General features: G+C 41.5%; 1 protein-coding gene across 2 annotated transcripts in view; it reads right to left on the minus strand.

The window, feature by feature from the left end:
• SDCBP (syndecan binding protein) overlaps nucleotides 1–1833 on the minus strand; it is a 31768-nt gene extending 29935 nt beyond the window's left edge. For both annotated transcript variants that reach the window (XM_082674632.1, XM_082674631.1), the window contains exon 1: nucleotides 1716–1833. The gene's annotated coding sequence lies outside the window, so the exon portion shown is untranslated. The remainder of the gene's footprint in view (nucleotides 1–1715) is intronic.
• Between the last annotated feature and the right edge of the window lie 17988 nt (nucleotides 1834–19821).

Below are 19821 nucleotides of genomic sequence, written 5' to 3' on the forward strand. Positions count from 1 at the left end.
GGTATAAAATATCCCTGGAACGATACCTAAAAAAATGCCGAACAGTTGGCTCCCACAGGAAGAGAATACGGTTGGCTAGAGGACCTTGAAGGAAGGAAATTTTACACTGTATACCCTTTTTTGCTTAAATGCTGAGCCCTGTAACTGCTTACCTCCTCAAAAACTAAATAAACGTGCAAAAAATCTTGGCAGCACTTGGAAAGAAATGAATAAATGTGAATATAACTATGACTAGATGTAACGGTTGGTTTTTTTTTGGGGGGGGGAATCTTTCTTTTTAGAAACTTATGGCATTTACTACCTAAAGAAGTACCTAAATCCGACAAAAAAAAAAACAGGAAAGAAAAAAGAGTTGAGTCATGCTCAATTAAAGGAACTGTTTACTGAATAGTACACTCAACCGCCAACTATTAGTAAACGCTTCCTCTTTTAGTCACGATTTTCATATCCTTTCTTATAACACCCAAACGTAACTAAAAACTAATGGTGCCAAAGTTAAATGTGAATTATAATAGAATGACTCTTTCCTGAACCTATTAAAAGACATTCCAACACCACTGTAAAGCAATTATACTCCAATAAAGATGTAAAAGAAAAAAAAGACATTCCATATCCTTATTTTTATTCTGCAGCACAAACTATCTGATCTATAATGTTTACACACCGTTCAAAGAACAGAAGTTCGTAGAACGAAGTTGGTAACAGAGCAAATCAAAAAACAAACGCACACATTTTTACCGTTTACCCTCAACCTCAAAAAGAAAAACTTAAAAGAATGGACACATTTTATTTCACCATTTGTATATACTGGCGATAAAGCTAACCAGGCTGCGGCTGGGTTCCCCTGTAACTTTCCTTTTTAATCAACTGTTTCTTCTTTGAAACAACCGGATGTTGTGAGATTCGTAAACCAAACGTACTTCCTAAGAGAGGTACATAATATTAAAAATAACCGGGAACGGCTGTACAGATGATATACACAGACCAGATAAACCTAGAAATCTCCCGTTAAAAACTAGCACCTTAACAGACTCCCAGCTTAAATGAATCCGTTTTTGGTAAAAAGGGAAAACTTTACCCACACCTACATGCCTCCGCCTGCCCCATATTACAAGCGAATCCTGAAACGAAAGCTGAGAATCGCGACCCTCGAGGGAGGATTCCTGCTGAGCGCACCCTGCTGGGGGCGTTTCTCCCTTTCCTCCAACTTCTCCAGAAGCCAGCGCCCCGCGAACACCTCTCCCCCTCCCCCTCCCGAAAGGCAAGGCTTCGCCCGCGCAACGGACACCTCCTTCCTCCGTCCACGTCCCGACGTTCCGAAGCGGCCACCGAGGAAGGCGACGCAGCCCAGCCTGGGGACGCGGCACCGGGACAGCCCGCAGCCGGCGACTCTCCCCTCACCAGACCCGGGTAGCTCACCCGACACGAACAAAAAGGGTCGAGGCGGACGGGGACTGGGGGCGGCGGGCGTCGCCCCCGGCCGGGCCCCAGGCTCGCCCTCCACCCCCAGACGGAACCCCGAAACCCACAGGGTGGTGGGCGCTCGGAGAGCGCCGCTCGCGCAAACTTTCGCCCCGGGCCCGGCCGGGCGCCGGGAAGAGCGCGGAGCGGAGCCCACAGAGGGGAAGACGGCGCCGAGACGCCCTCCGCCCAGCGGTCCTGGGCCCCGCGCCCGAGATGCCATGAGCTTCCCCGTTCCCCCAAAGGCTGCTCACCGAGGCCGCAGGGACGCACACACTGCAGCCGCCGCCGGTCACTGGCTCAGACTTCCGAGACCCAGAGAGCGGAGAACGGTGCGCGCCCGAGGACCGCCCGCGCCGCGCGTCCCCGCCTTCCGCCCGCGCCTTCCGTCTCCGCGCGCTCAGTCAGGTGACCCGCTCCCCATGGTAACGGGGCGGGGGCGAGGCGTGCGCCTGCTCCGCCGCTCCCGCCCACTTGCTCCGCTCTCCAGACAGTTCCCTGCGTAACGGCCGGGGGCCCCCAGCTCACTGCTGATCATCCGCCCTCACGGTCACTTAGTTCCCCATCACCTCCGACACATCGAGAGGCCCGAGAACCTACCGTTCGCCCATTTCCCAGCCAGCCCTAAACTTCCACCACACCCACGGGCTCCTCAACGTTCCTCCCACTAACCCTTCTCGACTCCTGCCTTCTTTGCGTTACAACTTTTTTCTTTGGCATTTATTACTTTGTCCGTCTGAGCTGAAGTTTGCTGGTTGTTGAAGGTTATGTGTGGTAGTGCACAAAAGTAATAGCTTTTTCCTAATACAAAAACTGAAAAACTATTTCTTAAGGGCTACGTTCCAAGCACTGTCCGAAGAACTTGATGTATAGCAGTCTTATTTGGTCCTTACATCAAAGACAGATACAGCATCTTCTTTAACATGCAAAGACACTGAGGCACAGTTTGCCTAAGTTTTCTGTACTTACCATGGAGTAACAGAGTACTTGACAAAATAGCATTAACTTAGAAGCATTTTATTTCTAGCTAAATTATTTAGTGCCATAATAATTTAATCTATGGTAAAATAAAAACCTGAGCATAAAAAGTGACAATAAGATGAAAACTTTGCCCTCAGAGAGTTTGTGGTCTGATAGACATTTTAAAATAATTGCAATGGAAAAAAAATTGCAATGGGAAGGAACAAAACTGGTTTTGTTCACAGGTGACATGGTTATGTAGAAAGTCCCAAAGAATTGACCCCAAAAAAAACAACCCTAAAACTAAGCAGTTATAGCAAGGTTGCAGGATTCAAGGTTAACATATAAAAGCCAACCACTTTCCTATATAACAGCAATAAACAACTGGAATTCGAGATTAAGGACACAATATCACTGATATTAGCACAAAAACAATGAAACAATACTTAGGTAAAACTCTAACAAAATATGTACAAAATTTATATGAGAAAAACTAAGATTCTGATGAAAGAAACCAAAGAAGATACAAATAAATGCAAGGACAGTCCACGTTCATGAATAGGAAGACTTGTTATTGTCAAGATGTCAGTTTTTCCCAACCTGATTTGACACAATCTCAGTCAAAATCCCGGCGAGTTATATTTTGGATATGAACAAACTGATTCGAAAGTTTGTATGGAAAGACAAAAGTCCCAGAAGAGCCAACCCAAACTGGAAGAAGAACAACAGTCACGGGCCTGTGTGTGCCCAACGTCCAAACTTACTGTAAGGCTGCAGTAGGGACTTCCCTGGCGGGGCAGTAGTTAAGAATCCACCTGCCAATGCAGGGGACACAGGTTCGAGCCCTGGCCCGGGAAGATCCCACATGCCGCGGAGCAACTAAGCCCACGCGCCACAACTACTGAGCCTGAGCTCTAGAGCCTGCAAGCCACAACTACTGAAGCCCGTGCCCCGCAACAAGGGAAGCCACCGCAACGAGAAGCCCGTGCACCGCAACGAAGAGTAGCCCTCGCTCACCACAACTAGAGAAAGCCCGCGCACAGTAACAAAGACCCAACGCAGGGCTTCCCTGGAGGCGTAGTGGATGAGAATCCGCCTGCCAAAAAAAAAAAAAAAAAAAAAGACTGCAGTAATCAAGACTGTGGGGTATCAGCAATAGAAAAATCGATCAATGGAACAGAATACAGAGCCCAGAAACAGACTCTCACAAATACATTCAATGGATCTTTGACAGAGGAGCAAACTATTCAATAGACAAAGGGTAATCTTTTCAACAAATGGTACTGGGACAACTGGACCTCCTTATGCAAAAGAAAAAAAATTTTTTTTAAAGAATCTAGACACAGAACTTATCACTTTCACAAAAATTAACTTGAAATAGATCATAGGCCTAAATTTATAACTCAAAACAATAAAGTTTCTGGAAGGTAACACAGAAGGAAATCTAGGTGACCTCTGGTTTGATGATAACTTTTTAGATACAACATCAAAAGCACAATCCATGACAGAAAAAATTGACAAGTTAGACTTCATTAAAATTTAAAAATTCTTCTTTATGAAAGACACTGTTTAGAGAACGAAAAGACAAGCCACAAACTGGGAGAAAATATTCGCAAAATACATATCTGCTCAAAGACTTGCAGCCGTGGAGGACATGAAGAAACCTTAAATGCATACTGTGTGTGAAAGAAACCAGTTGAAAAGGCTACCTCTTATATGATTCCAATCATGTGACATTCTGGAAAAAGGCAAAACGATAGCAGCAGTAAAAAAAAGATCAGTGGTTGCCAGGGGTTTGGAAAATACGGGGAAGGATAAGGTAGGTGAAGCACGGGATTTTTTTTTTAGGATGGTGAAGCTATTCTGTAGGATACTAGAATGGTAGATACATGACATTACGGAAATACGTGGTATAATTATATATGTATATATATATACTTAGTCTTTCCAAAACCCTTGGAGTTTCATGAGTGCCAGCGTGTCCTTGTTATGCTAAGGAGGTAGCTCATGGCTGAAATGTGGGTGGGGGAATAGGGGCCCTAGAAAGCTTCAGGATGGAGGCTGGTCACCAGAAAGACCAAGCACAAGATGACAAGGTTGGTACTTTCAGGCCCACTCCCCAACCTTCAGGAAGGGGAGGGTGCCGAAGAGTTCGTTCCTCTATGGGCCAGTAATTTACTCAATCACGCCTACGTCATGAAACCCCAGATAAAAAGTCTGAACACCAGTGCATGGTGGAGCTTCCTGATCATAGTGAACATATCAAGGTACCGGGAGAGTGACGCACCTCCAACTCAGGAGACTGAGGCTTCTGCGCTTGGGACTCTTCCAGACCTTGCCCTGTGTATCTCTTCATCTGGCTATTTGTGTACTTTATAATAAAACCGTAATCCAAAGTCTAGTGCTTCCAGTGAGTCACTCTTAGCACCAAATTTGAAGGTGCATTGTGGGAATCACCAGATTTATAACCAAGTTGGACAGAAGTGCTGACATCATGAGGATGCCATCTGTGGCTCCTGTGTGATATGGGTGCAGTCTTGTTAGAGACCTTGTCCTTAACCTGTAGGATCTGACACTATAACTCTGGGTAGCTAGGGCCAGATTGAATGAAATTGTAGGACACCCAGGTGGTGTCAAAGAATTGTTGATGGAATGGAACACACTGTACAATGCCAAGGGTGAACCCTGATGTGCAACAATGTATCAATATGGGTTCATCATTTGTAACAGATGTACAACACTAATACCAGAGATTAAGGGTGAACTGTGGGGAGATGGGAGTACTTGAGAACTCTGTACTATTTGCTCAATTTTTCTGTGAACCTAAAACTGTTCTAAGAAATAAAGTCTATTAATTTAAAATATAATAATTACACAAATAGAATTGTGATGGGTGTTTAAGAAAAAGCTCAAGGGCATATAGAGAATGGATAAACAATGTCCTACTGTATAGCACAGGGAACTATATTCAATATCCTGTGATAAAGGAAATGAATATGAAAAATAGATATATGTATAACTGAATCACTTTGCTGTACAGTAGAAATGAACATTATAAATCAACTGTACTTCAGTAAATTAAAAAACAAAAAAGGTCAGGGGACTGTGGAAATATACAAGGGAACAAAAATTAGTCTAAGAGTTCAAGGAAGGCAAATTGGAAGATGTGAAATTTTAAACATTAAAGAGAAGATCCTAAAAGTTCCCAGGTAGAAGAAACAGGCCATATACCCATGACTGAGAATCAGAATAGATTGGACGTCTCAACAGAAATGCCTGAAGCTAGAAAACAATGGAGCAATGCCTTCAAAATTATGAGGGAAAGTGATGTCTAACCTGGAAGTCTATCCTGGGCTAAACTATGTCATTCCAGTTTGATGGAATGAAGACACTTTGATATCAACCAAGGAATCGACAAGCTCCTCTCTCATGTTCCCTCTGTCAGGAAGTAAACGACAAAGGAAATGTACACTTTGCTGCACTTAGTAAGAACACTACAAGAAAGGAAAACTGGGATGAGAAGGTTCCCCAGAGCACTGGAGAGAGGCCCAGAGAGTCAAAGGACAATGTTGAAGGGAGATTCTAGGATGATGGCTATGCAGTCCCACATGAAACTGGGTGATAGAAGGCTCTAGGAGAAATGTCTCCAGAAAAAGTAATAACTTGTTTTTGTTTTTTTGGGCCATGCCACACAGCTTGCAGGATTTTAGTTCCCTGACCAGGGGTGGAACCCAGGCCCTCAGCAGTGAAAGCGCAGAGTCTTAACCACTGAATTCCCCAAAGAATAATAATTTGAACATTGGGAGGGATTCTTGCTTCTGGGAGTGGGGAGGTGAATTAATGATAAGAAATTAGAGTACAAAGCAGTGAAAAAAAGTGAGGAAAATTGACCAAGAAATGTAATCACTCTACATGACTCATCTTTGAATATTTATGTAGACATAGTAAGATCAAAATATTATCGGTTTAGAGTCAAACGGTGATCATAAATATATTAGCTACAGCTGAAATGCAGTTATTTTCCAGAACATGTTACTTTCTTTAGAACTTTCAGTGGTCTGATACAAAAATAGACCACAAATATGAATATACGCTAACAATTACCATGGTAGGGCATGACTACCCAAGGATATTACTGCACATTAAAATCTCTTTAATATTCCATGTACAGTGGAAACCTAAAGTACAGCGCTCTTACTTAAAAGGATGCCTCTTAGATATCTTTCTGGTTGATAATGTTGCATATGGGAAGGAGTAAAGAGGCGCATGCATTTGTATTCAATTTTCAGAACTGAGAATTTTGTCTTTTTAAGGTTCCTGAAATATGAACACTATCTTAATTAGCAGTGTTATTTCTGAAGATTTAACTTCACCATCAGAACCAAAAATAGTCAAACCCTTGCAGACCACTTGATCTACTGAATTATGTAACTTCCGCTTCCTTTTAAAAATCTCAGCCACATGACAAACCAGACTGCCCTAAACTCCTTATGACGTTAGCCTTTGTTCCAAAATACATTTTCCTCCTCAGGGTTTTATATCAACAAGGTTATAAACAACGCTTTGTTCAGAAGTGAAACTGCCACTCAAAACACTCCTCAGCTGACTTTCCTGGAACAAATTTGTTTATGTACCTTCTAGAGAATCTCACTTAAGAGGGAATATGTTCCTGAAAAAAAAATGTAAATGATACTTTGTCAACTCGATCACTTTTTAAATGCACAAGGGCTGCTCACTGTCTAAAAAGAACATTGAAGCAAATCATTTTGTACAGCCTAGACATTTGTGAAAGGCGAGTAACTATTCCTTAGTAAATACTACTTTTTAAGTTTGGATAGAGTGTAGCTGGTTATTTGATAATAGAAACATTCCTCTGTAAACGATAATAGTCTCATCCTAAATTACCATTTCCCCATGTATTTACCATTTTTACAAAGCTATTTGTAAAGTTCTTTCATCAGAGATTATTTTGCCCCTAGTGATCATGTGTACTAAAGATTCCATCACAGTCATGAGCCATGTCTCTGACATTTGATACAAATATGGTTGGTTGACATCCCATTAAGTTCAAACGTAACTTGCAAATATAAGTTAAATTAACTTACCGTACGGCATTTGTCTCCCCTTTCAAAGGTGTATGTTGAATTCTGCTTTCTTAAAAAATTAAAACAAATTTTATGATATTTAGAAATTTCTTTCCACCACAAAATATTTTGTGGGGCTGCTGAAAAACTTTAGAGCAAAGGTAAAATAACATGTGACTTTAAAAACAAGGAGCTTCAACTGTCATTTGGGTCATTTTCAAGGTTCTATTTTCTACCTTCTTGCATTGGCCATGATGGATAATAATTAGAAGGAAAGAAATTTAAATATATCTTATCCCCCTTGGTACAGGATTTCTATAACAGGAAATATAAAAAAGTAATCAATACTACATAAAATTTTACTAGTGTAGGTTTGAAACAGCCATGTTGGTAAAAGGAGGCAGCTCTTTGTACATCAGTGTTCAAAACAATTATTATAGGAACACTACAGTATTTTGTGGCCACTTCCTATTCCGTTTAATTTTTAATAATATCTGGAATACTTAAGAGCATCTGGGTTCCATTAAGAATTTAAAATCACTGAAGTCTCTGAATACATCCACATTCCACAGGACATGTGCCACGTGGACATTTGTGTTGCCCTGGGTTCCATCTTTTATTGGCTGGTGTCTCTCTACCACACAGGATAGTAGTACTCTTTCAGTATGTTAAAAACTATTTGCTTTTAACTGTGGAATTCTAGTTGAAGATTCCTTCCCAAGTTGTGAATACACACACCCTTAGAAAGGATGCCAAATGTTCTGTTCCAAGTTACACGTGGCCAAAAGTGTTCCAGATGTTCAGAATCAACCATATTAGCTGTGTTTACACAGCCAGGAAAATGCATAACTTCGGAACCCTATTCGTGTGGAAAATTACAGTAGTTTCTTTCATTAATTTAGTTCCGTGTGTGTGGATAATAGGGCAATTGTATTAATTTGACCTTTGGACCTCACCCTTGTCCTTCAGCTCTTATTATAGTCCTTACCGTATTTTACATGTGATCAGCAGTGGTCTTTGCTTCTCTCCCCTGTGGTTTCTTCTGTATTAATCATTACTTCATCTTATAGAAACTTCCTGAGGGCTGGGGCTATGCTTTAAAAGGTCTTTGATGCCCGGCACAATTTCCAAGAAACAGTTTTCTAGAGTTCTGGAATCACCGTATTTTCCTGGTTCTATGAGCCACATTGTTTTCCACATTTTGAACAACTCAGAACTTGAGATTTCTGTAATGGTGTCAGTGGAATATTTCAGCTGCCGGGAGAAGTTGAGACAGTTTTCTTTGCCAGCTCAGTGTTCCCCTTCAGCTCCACGGGCAACCCTGTGAACAGTCACCTAGTTACATTATTAGCACTCCAACTGTTACATTTTTAACTTAAATTTGGATTCTTGTCACTGAAAATGCCTTCAAAAAGATTGCTCAGTGAAGTAACGCAAAACCCCTAGGGAAGAAACAGATGGCTTGTGCAATTAAAGGCAACAAGGCCAGAAAGAATGTAAAGGCCAGAATTCCTTTCCGTCACCCTGGGCAGTTTTTAGGGGGTCTCGTTTCCTCCAATTAGCGTCTGCTCCAGAGATTGACCCTAAGAAGGCCCACCCTCTGCAAGGGGGGCATATATGACCGTAAACCTAACATCTATAAAAGAAGCGGATCAAATGAGCAGGGGACACTTTGAGGTGTCAGATCTAGGCTGGACTTGGGAAACTGGGCGAAGGAGGTGCACCGTTGTTACCTGAAGCCAAAGGTCTGGATAAGGATACTCAGGAAGAGCAACAGGAACGATCAGAATTTTATGCCCATGGGAAGGTGCAGAGATGGGGCTCTCCAACCAGGATACTGGGAGATGGAGCCGCACTCTGTGCTTGGCCACCAGCACAACAGCAGGAAGTATTCCACATGCCTAGTACAGGTAAATCTATTTGAAAAACAGGGTTGTTACTGGAACTCTTGAAAAGTGACAAGATGACATGGCTTTTTTCATTCTTAAGAGCCGATGCAGGATGTGTGACCTGCTCTACACAGTGGGAGGCGCAAATACCGTCTTATCTCGTTTCTAAATCAAGTTAGACCTGGTTCCGAGCGGTCTTCCAGGTAACTCTTCCTGGTTTCCCCAATCGAGCTGCAACAGACCTTACGGCATTACTTTTCCATCTGCACCTCCTGTCCATTTCCCCTGGGACCTCCCTTCCCAAGCCCCATCTGAGTAATTTACTCCTCTGTCAGCCTCAGAGCTGTTTTCTGAGGACTCTCCATCACCGTCACCCTGGTCCTTACACCCCTGGGTCTCCTGCACCGCTTCCTTCACACACCCTCCTGGCTTTGGAAGAGCTACATCCTCTAGTAGCTTCCTGAGAAAAGGAATGTGAAAGGTGAAGTGTTTAAGGCTTTGCATTTTTCAAGATTTTATTCTCGATGACTAAAGAAAATAAAATCATGGAAAGTGGCAGTTTGGAAAGCCAACCTTGACTGAAGGATTAGTGTTGAGATGTGAAAGAGGAGTCTTCTTTTAGTTATACTTCGATGCTATTCTTACTGTTTCCTTTGAACAGCCAGTTCTTCATAAAGTCATACGCGCATCATTTAAAGCTTTGCATTCTCCAAAAGCATACACTAAAAGTAACAGGGCATATGGGATAAACAGGGTTGGGGCAGACCACACCACCCAACTTTATAACAGGAGCACCAACAAAAACAACAAACAACTATTAAAAAAAAAAAAGCTCAGTCAATCTCCACTAGAGCCTGCCCTATGCCGCCTTTGAACTTGGGAGCTTGCATTTTCCTCTTTGAGATATAAGGGCATTTGTTTCTAAGTGACCAGATTTCTCAAAATTAGAAATCTGATTTAGGAGCCTTCATCTTTTTTTTTCCTTAAACACAAAGGAAAATACTTTTGCAACTTCCTTGTCTTCATGGCTTTACCAGACAGCTTAACGTTGGGAAATGCATAGTAGTTCCTGAAACCACTAACCCAGCCCTTGCTTTCACTGAAGGAAGGTACCTCTGTAGGATTTCTTTCTTAAGGTGTTTGCATATTGCTATGGCTTGCTTTTTAATTGTGAAGAAAGTTTGCTCCCAGCCTCTTAGAAATCCCATATCAGCATCATTACACTGATATCACCCCGCATTTATCAATTGTGTATGAGCTAATGCCCATTCCCAAAACACATGTGATAGTAGAACAAACCATACGTTTTGTCCTTTGAAAGACGTCAGGGCAAACACCACCCCTAGAATCTTAACACTGTTTTGGTTTGTTTTTTGCATCCTGTTTCCTCAATCCTCTCTCCATATTTTTCTTTTTTGCTCTGCAAGCCAAAAAAAAAAAAAGAAAAAAGGCTTGATTTAGTAGTATTGTGTTCAGCTGTAAACAGAAACCTAAAATAAAGAATCTTAAATAAGACAGACGTTAACTTTTTCCTCACATAAAAGAAATTCAGAACTAAGATCATCTCATAATACAAAATTCCTGCTGTGCTCCAGCCATCACATCCACATCCCAGACAAAAAGAAGAGAAAGAGCAGATGGGCCTAAAAGCCCCCCTTTTTATGAAGTGTTGGGGAATGGGAAATTTCCCCCTCTGCCCCTCTCAAGTTCTTGTGGCTGGACCCAATAAAACTAGCACAAGACAGATTAACAGGAGAAAAAGAAGAATTTTCATCTTGCACACAGAGGCCTCATAGAAATGGGGCCTAAGAAGTGGCCAAAGCAGGCAGCTTTTATACTTTTTAGACAAATAAACAATACATTTGTGAGGAATTGACAGGACAAATAAGCTTAGATTCGGGTGCCCAATTAGTGAAGAATGTAAACTCAGTTTGGGCTTTGCGGTCGTCAATTACAGAAGTAACTAGGTTTATTTACAGAGGCTTCTTGGCCCTGAGATCCAGATCTTTGGTGGCAAGGGTGTCTTTCCACCTCCATATGCAGGGAGAGCACCTTTCACATGAGACTGTATTTCCTGCTTTTGGGTAGACAGAAGGGCGGGTCAGAGTATTCCTCCCGTGTTGGCCATTTCCTAAGTAACTTGAATTCAAATTAATCAATATGCCACGTGAGGCACACTTACCCAACAGAAGCCTTCTGAGAAGCTTCAGAGACCACTTAAATTATATCCCACTGGCCACATCTAGTTGCAGAAGGGTCTAAGAAACAGCGTCTCGTAGCCAAGCACATTTCCTGGGGTTTTGCCATTAAAGGAGAAGGGAGAATGGACCTTGACAGGCAATTGGCATTCTTTGTCACAGTATTATTTCAAAATATTTAATGCGTATTGAGCATTTTTTATACGCCAGAAACTGTCAAAGGTCAGTAAAACTTGATTTCTGTCAGTAGAGATAATGAACATGTGCAAAGTTAGTCATAAAAATTCACGGTAAGTCACACAACGAGGATTTAAGCCCAGTCATGGGTGTACCGCCAAAAACCGCAGTAGTTTAACTTTTCTCTTTATATAGAGAAATTGCCACTTGATTTCCAGTCACAGCCAGGGGCAGAAAAATCATCTTGAAGCAGATTTTTCTTACACAGGAGGAGGAAGAACCAGTTCCAGTTCAGTTCGAGAAGTCAGAGACTTCTTGGAGGAAAGGAAGCTATACTCTAATCCTCTAAGATTTGAAGTTATGGAGTCTTCTAGAATCAAAATGATGACTTAGATAAAATTTCAGGACTAGGTATAGAAAATAGGGCCCCCCAAACAGAGTTACTGTAAAGTTAGATGGGGGACCAGCTCTGATACTGAGTCAGAGAAGTGGTGAACGGATAGTGCATCTGGGCCCCGTGAGGTCGGGTCCTGGGATGGGCCCAGTCTCCAGAACGCACCTTGTGCTTGGGAAGCACCCACCCACCTGAAAGAGCCTGTTGTTTCTAGATGTAGGAGCTGGGGTGCGGAGCTGGGGTGCAGAACTATAAGGACATAATCCTGGAAATTTCCTTCCCCTGTAGACCCACGGCCAAGAGTCCCTGGGGGAGCAGCCAGAGCAGAGGAATGAGCCCGGAGGACCAGGCCTTCCTCCCAGCTTGCAGGCATGGTTCCCTCAGGGCACGGGGCCCTTCTTTGCTTGCTTCATTTCCCCCACCTTTCTGAACAATATTTCATCTCTCACCAGCCCCAGTTCCATGCCTGGGCCGTTCTGCATTTCCAGCAGCCAGTAAGACGCAACAGCGCTGTTCCACGGAAGCGCACGCAAACCTCCACGCTGCCCCATCTGTGCAGTGACAGGCACCTGTCCGTTCTCTTGAGTCTGGGGCAGGGAAGGACAAAGCAGGTTTACCTGAACAGCTTTGGCCGGTTTGGCTGGGACGACCTTTCACTGAAGATGGCATGGAGAATAGGTAACCCGCACCCAAAGATCACTACACTGCTGGAGAAAGATGCCACCTGCCTTAGCTTCCTGTTGCTGCTGTAGCAACGTATGACAAACTTAGTGACTTAGAACAGCACAGATTTATCATCTTGCTGTTCTGGAGGTCAGAAGTCAGAAATGGGTTTTATGGGCTGAACTCAGGGTGTTGGCAGAGTTGTATCCCTTGTGGAGGCTCCGGGGGAGAAGTCATTTCCTTCCCCTTCGGGAGGATGCCAGTATTCCTTGACTCAGGGGTCCTTCCTCCATCTCCAGTGCATCCCTCCAAACTCTGCTTCTGCCACCACACCTACCTTTCCCCTCCCTCTTATAAGGACCCAGGGATGATGCAATAGTCTCTCCATCTCATGATCATTAACTTAACAGCACCTGCAAAATCCCTTTCCAATGTCAGTGGTGCTCTCTTGCTTCTTGTATTTACTTATTTGGGCTGGAGCTGCTGTGAAACGTGCTTTGCCTTCAAATCAGCTGCTCTGCCTATGCTTTGGGCTAACACTTCCTTCAGGCCTTTTTTCTGGTGGGGCAAAAAGCAGCTCAGCACCTGTGCACATTCTCAAGTTCTGGGCATTGGAACATGGACATCTTGGGGAGGTCGTTGCTCTGGCTACTACACCACCCTAGCACATGTGGCCTCTGTGAAAAGAGATTGTTTAGCTTCCTGCCTTGGACACCACTCCCCATGGCCACCTGTGACTCAACCGGCAGGCCGTCTGCTGCTGGGAATTCACTGAGGCAGGTCCTAGTGGAACAGACCCCTCCCCTCTGAGACACTCAGAAGCACCTAGGCAACCTGTACAGGTGCCGAGCTGCTTTTTGCCCCACCAGAAAAAAGGCCTGAAGGAAATGTTAGCCCAAAACATAGGCAGAACAGCTGATTTGAAGGCAAGCACATTTCACAGCAACTCCAAGCGCAAATAATACAAGAAGCAAGAGCGCCACTGACATTGAAACATTAATTTCCAATAGCTAATACATAAATATACAGATATATATTTTAGCTGTTAAAAGTAAGTGAACATCTGAAAGAGCAGGTTGCTTCTAGGTGTAAGAATTGGAGTACAGAACTATTAGAACATAATCCTGGAGGTTTGCTTCTATGTATATATTCTCCTTATATATAATTTCAATAATATATACATTATTTCAAATATACATAATTTCAAATACATATATGTGCATATATACCTACATATCTTCTATACCACAAGAGAATGAAAAATATAGAGGGGAAAAACCCTCAAGCCAATAAAAGTAGGAAGGGGATAAGAAATAAGAAAGTGATAACTGGAAAATAAAAAGTAGGATGGACAAATAAAAAGTAGAACGGACAGATATGAGAAACTAAAATAAACATGAAAAGGATAGTTTCATTCCGTTAAAAGACAGAAGCTCTCATTCATACTGTGATAAACAAATTTCAGCTCTTTGGTCTTTAAAAACCACACATTAAAAATTTTTTAATTGTAAATATGGAAAAGATATTCAAGGCAAATACTGATATAAAGAAGATAGGCTAACAACATAAATATAAAACTAATTTGACTATATGGCATACAGCTTTTATTAATGAAATAGTCATTCCTTAATCATGAACCTATTCATTTGTCCCTGGGTATCCACTGGGGACAGGTTCCAGGACCCCTCATGGGTACCAAAATCCAGATGCTCAAATCTCATATAAAATGGCATAGTATTTGCATATAATCTACATACATTCTCCCATATACTTTAAATCATCTCTAGATTACTTGTAATACCTGATACAATATAAATGCTATGTAAATAGTTATAAATACAATGTAAATGCTACGGCAGTGTGCAAATTCAAATTTTGCTTTTGGAACTTTCTGGAATTTTTATTTCAAATATTTTCGATCCAGGCTAGTTGATTCCACAGTTGGAAAACCTATGGATACTGAGGGCTAGTTGTATATACCTATCAATACAGCTTCAAATATACAGCGACCAAAAATCGACGGAATGATGAGGAGAAATTGACAAATCCTCAACCACAGCAGGAAAGTTTATAACTCAGAAATCAAAATATCAAAGGATATAAAAAAATTTAATATAATTAATAATTCTTATTAAAAGATATAGAACCTACTCTTAACATGTAAAAACATACAGTACTTTATTGTGAAATCCACATGGAGTACTCACCAAACTGATGATATGTTAGGCCACACTGAAAAATTTTAAACAGAGCCCTAAAAGCAGAATTCATAAAAGATCACATTTTCTGACCACAATGCAGAAAATGTGGAAATTCACAACAAAATAATAATAAATCAAAACAAAACACACCTCTTCCTTTCGAAGACTTACAATCATCCTTTTAAACAGTTAACCCTTGAACAATGTGGTGCTGACCCCCAACTCAGTCAAAAATCTACGTGTAACTTTTGACACCCCCAAAACTTAACTACTAATAGCCTCCTATTGACCAGGAGCCTCACCGATAACAAACAGTAGATTAATACTTATGTTGTGTGTTATATGTATTATATATTCTTGCAATAAAGCTAGAGACAAAGTGTTAAGAAAATCATTAAGAGAAAACACAGTTACAGTGCTGTACTGTATTTATGGATGAAGTTTACGTCCACTGTTTACAAAATGAATCATCTGTCAGTACCTCTATTAATAGTCTTGGATGATACATAACATGCAGTGTTTTGTATTATAACAAAAATACTCATATTTACAAGTGTAACGATTCATGCACTGATAATGAAGCAGCAGCAATATGACTGCTCTATTGTAGCCTCATGTAATCAGTACGATTGCTTCACAGTAGCTCAGCCTGTACACTAATGAATCTTTATAAAAATTTCATGGCACACAGAATTAGTCATAGTCATAATACAGTATTGGAAATACTGTTACACTTTAAAAAAGAACACTTACTCGTGATGGTAGGCTGACATGCAGTTCTTCCAATTATGACAGAGAGGCATACTGTACTGTAATTCTTTGAAAGCAAAGTTATAAAACAATAAGAAAATATTAAATATCACTTACCATATGCCTATGTAAGGACAGGCCAACCACTTCAATACAAGTCTTGCACACTTTGTTTTCCATGTATATTTTTGTATATTTATTGAAAAGAATCTGTGTATAGGTGAACCCACACGGTTCAAACCCTTGTTGTTCAACTCTTGGGTAAAGAAAAATAGAAACAAGGGTTTTAAATTTAGTGTATTATTTTTCTATATCAATTAAACATAAAAACAAAACCCATACTAAATATTGATAGTTACTAACCATTTTTAACAAAGTTGATGGACTTGATTTTTATCATTCATTATTCAGATTAGAATCAAACTTTACTTGCTTAGTCTTACACATTTTTGTTTACATAAACCAGGGAAACAATTTGATAGAATCTGCCGAATAAACCAGAATAAGAATTCACAACTTATTATGTGCCAAAAAGATTTAGGTAAAAAGGGAAACTTCGCTTTGTCCAAATGAACTACCTAGGAACTAAGCCACAAAGTGCAAAATTAATGGTCAAGTAATACCAAACATGCAAGATGAAAGAATATATAGTAAATATAACTTAAGATCTGGCAATCATTTTTTTTCTTTTTTTTTTTTTTTTTTGCGGTACGCGGGCCTCTCACTGCTGTGGCCTCTCCCGTTGCGGAGCACAGGCTCCGGACGCGCAGGCTCAGCGGCCATGGCTCACGGCCCCAGCCGCTCCGCGGCATATGGGATCTTCCCGGACCGGGGCACGAACCCGTGTCCCCTGCATCGGCAGGCGGACCCCCAACCACTGCGCCACCAGGGAAGCCCTCTGGCAATCTTTTAAGTTGCTCCTTTATTTTCCTTTTCCAGTATGTTTTCCTGATCCTCTTGCTCTTGATAACAGCAACTACTCTTCAAGGCTGGACTTCCGTGTATCATATCTAGAAGAGACTCTTCCCTCTCCGAGAGGTGGCATGACTTTTAACTATCTGATATACCCTTATACTTAGGGAAGACTGAGTGTGTACCAGCCTCCCCTTACTCGGCGGCCTCTATGTGCAGAAGCAGTCAGGGACTCTATGTATTAAAAATGCCCAGTAATATGTTTAGGAGGTACCTGTGGGAAGAGGCTGAGCTGTATGGGAGCAAACCCACCTCCAAAGAAGTGATCAAACTTTTCTTTGAAGTAACTGATAAGAGGAATCAATGCGCTGAAACGAATAATGTTGGTAATTGACGTCTACACATTCAACTTTAAAGCAACGTCTAGGACGAGTGGCAATATAGCCAACAATATTTGAGCATGAACTTTTTTTTAAATTGGAGTATAGTTCCTTTACAATGTCGGGTTAGTTTCTGCTGTACAGCAAAGTGAATCGGCCACATGTACACAATATATCCCCTCTTCCTTGGATCTCCTTCCCATCCAGGTCACCACAGGGCACTGAGTAGAGTTCCCTGTGCCACACAGTAGGTTCTCACCGGTCATCCATTTCATACATAGTAGTGTATATGTCAATCCCAATCTCCCACTCCATCCCACCCCCTCTTCCCCCTCGGCATCCGTACGTTTGTTCTCTACATCTGTGTCTCCATTTCTGCTCTGCAAACAAGTTCAGTTATACCATTTTTCTAGATTCCACATATATGCGTTAACGAGTATAAATAAATTTCTACCAGCAAGGCAAACTATTCGCTAAGTAAAGAAATTCTTTTTCAACTTTGTATTTGTGGTATATAACAGGGATGCCGTGTGGAAATGTTTCATTGCAGCCAATCCTTAAAAATTCTGTGGACTAGAGAAAGATGCAAACCCGGAATAAGAATACATAGAAAGGAATAAACACTGACATGGCTGTAGGAACGGATGGGCTGGGACTGAGGTCGGATGGAGGGTGGGGTATGGGTGAGGAAAGGTGTGGTGGGTAGGGACTGCGGGCATCTCTGGGCAGGGGTGCAGCTGTGCACAGCTCACGGTGCGATGTGTCCGAGTTTCCAGTATTTAGTTATCCTTGTGGGTTAAGTTTTCCAGCGTAACACCTGTGCCCAATCAATACCTGTAGTGGACCAGGTACAACCTGTGGAATGATGAAACGTGTTCAGATGAACTGGAAAGTAGTGTTTCATAATGAGTCACGGTATGTTAAATACATGTCACACAGGAAGCAGAACTGATAACAGCCAGACAGTTAATAAGAGATGAACTCAGTTCTAGGGTATGACGTCAGAATCCCATGGTATGTGAAGATCTGAAACCTGCCCAGGAAGTTGCCACATCCTCAGAAGTATCAGTTCTCTATTCTTCTAACCAGAGGTCTTCGATTTTTAACTTATGCTGGTGACTGATGGCTTCCCTTTCTACATGGCTAATCCTACAGGAGATTTTCCTGGCTCGGTTTGGGAACCTGGCATTTCTGTCACCACATCTTCTGAAAAATATCTGCCTTGCTCTAAGCTTCAGGGACAGTGGGGGCCATGTGGTACCACTACTGCTGGGGAAAATGCCGGGCAGTTCTTACATTGATCCAAAGAATGATGAACGATGATTTCATGAAAGCAATGTCGTTATCAATTATCAATATTGCTTTGAGGCCACAGCCTGAGAGGCTATGGGAAATATCTCCTCATCGGCTGAAGGAAAATCAAACACCTCAGAAGGAGAACTTGATGTTTGGATCAAAACTATTAGAGCCAGAAATAACATCACTGGGCTCACCCGCTTAAAATTTAGATCATCTTTATCACTTTAAACCACAATAAAATAACGTTATCTACTGCTGTATAAAAACTCAATACGATACAGAGAGGCCATAAAGTTATTCACTAAACAAACCTAAAACCAGGGTGGACACATTGCCTAATTAGTAACCAGTTTAGAACTCACAGATGGTGATCCCTAAGCAGCGGGGTGAAGCCACCCATGCAGGACAGCCCTGCCTTTGCATGTCATTATTTCACTGTTGCAGCTGAACCAGATAACAGCTATTTTCTTGCACTTCGTCTTGGCTAATGGCCAAATGCAAGGATTCATTATGCCCTAAAGACATCCATCAATTTCCAATCAGTAAACGCTGAAAAGTAGACTAGGCTAAGGAATCTTTAGAAATCATCTCTCACCAGCTAAGGTTTCTTGGCAATTTGCCATGTCACAATACTTCCTTCATTTGGAAAAAAAGGTAGACCAAATAAATTGTCACTTAGGAGAGCAGAGTTCCACACAATTTGAGGCCACGCCCTCAAGAGGAAGTTTAAATAAATTATAGCAAAAGGAGGAAAAAAAGATGTGTTGCTGAATCCTTATAGCTTGCTCTAAGTCAGGGAAATTCACCCTTGCTTACTGATTTGGACCCACATCTTTTAGAAAACTGAAGTAATCTGTCTTTCGGTACTCCGAGAAAAACTGAAAAGTTATGAAGTTAAACATTATCACCGCCAATTATTTCTGGATTCAATGACCAGGCTCTTTCACAGAGTTGGTCTGTGAAGGTCTCTCCTGTTTGTGTCTCTCCCAAGACATAAGAAATAAAAAGGGGAGTTTCTTCACTGTACACAACTCTGAAACGATGTTGGAGAAGTCTAAATAAGATGGTTGGGAAATCACAGCAAAGAATATTCAATTTCTTAATGATCTTAAGTGAAAAATAAATGGGACTGTCTTGAAAAACTATTTCATCTGAAGCCTGTCTCTTGGCATTCTGAATCTCACTGCCTTATGAAAAAAAATTTACTTGAATACTGTAAAAGGAAAAGGGTGTTTCTGCAAGCTTTGGTTAAGAACTTAAAAAGTGTTAAAATAGCATTCAATGAAAATATAGCCTTAAAAACAGACATTAAAAAACTAGAAAGATTGAAAACGAACTAGGCATATAATTCAGGAAGACAGGCAAAGTATTTCAAATAACCCCCCAAAAAACAGAAGGAATCAATATAAAAGCAGAAATGAAACAGAAAACAAAAACCTAGATTTGACCAATA

The sequence above is a fragment of the Grampus griseus genome (assembly GCF_964374135.1).
Source record: "Grampus griseus genome assembly, chromosome: 17".
Taxonomy (NCBI): Eukaryota; Metazoa; Chordata; class Mammalia; order Artiodactyla; family Delphinidae; genus Grampus; species Grampus griseus.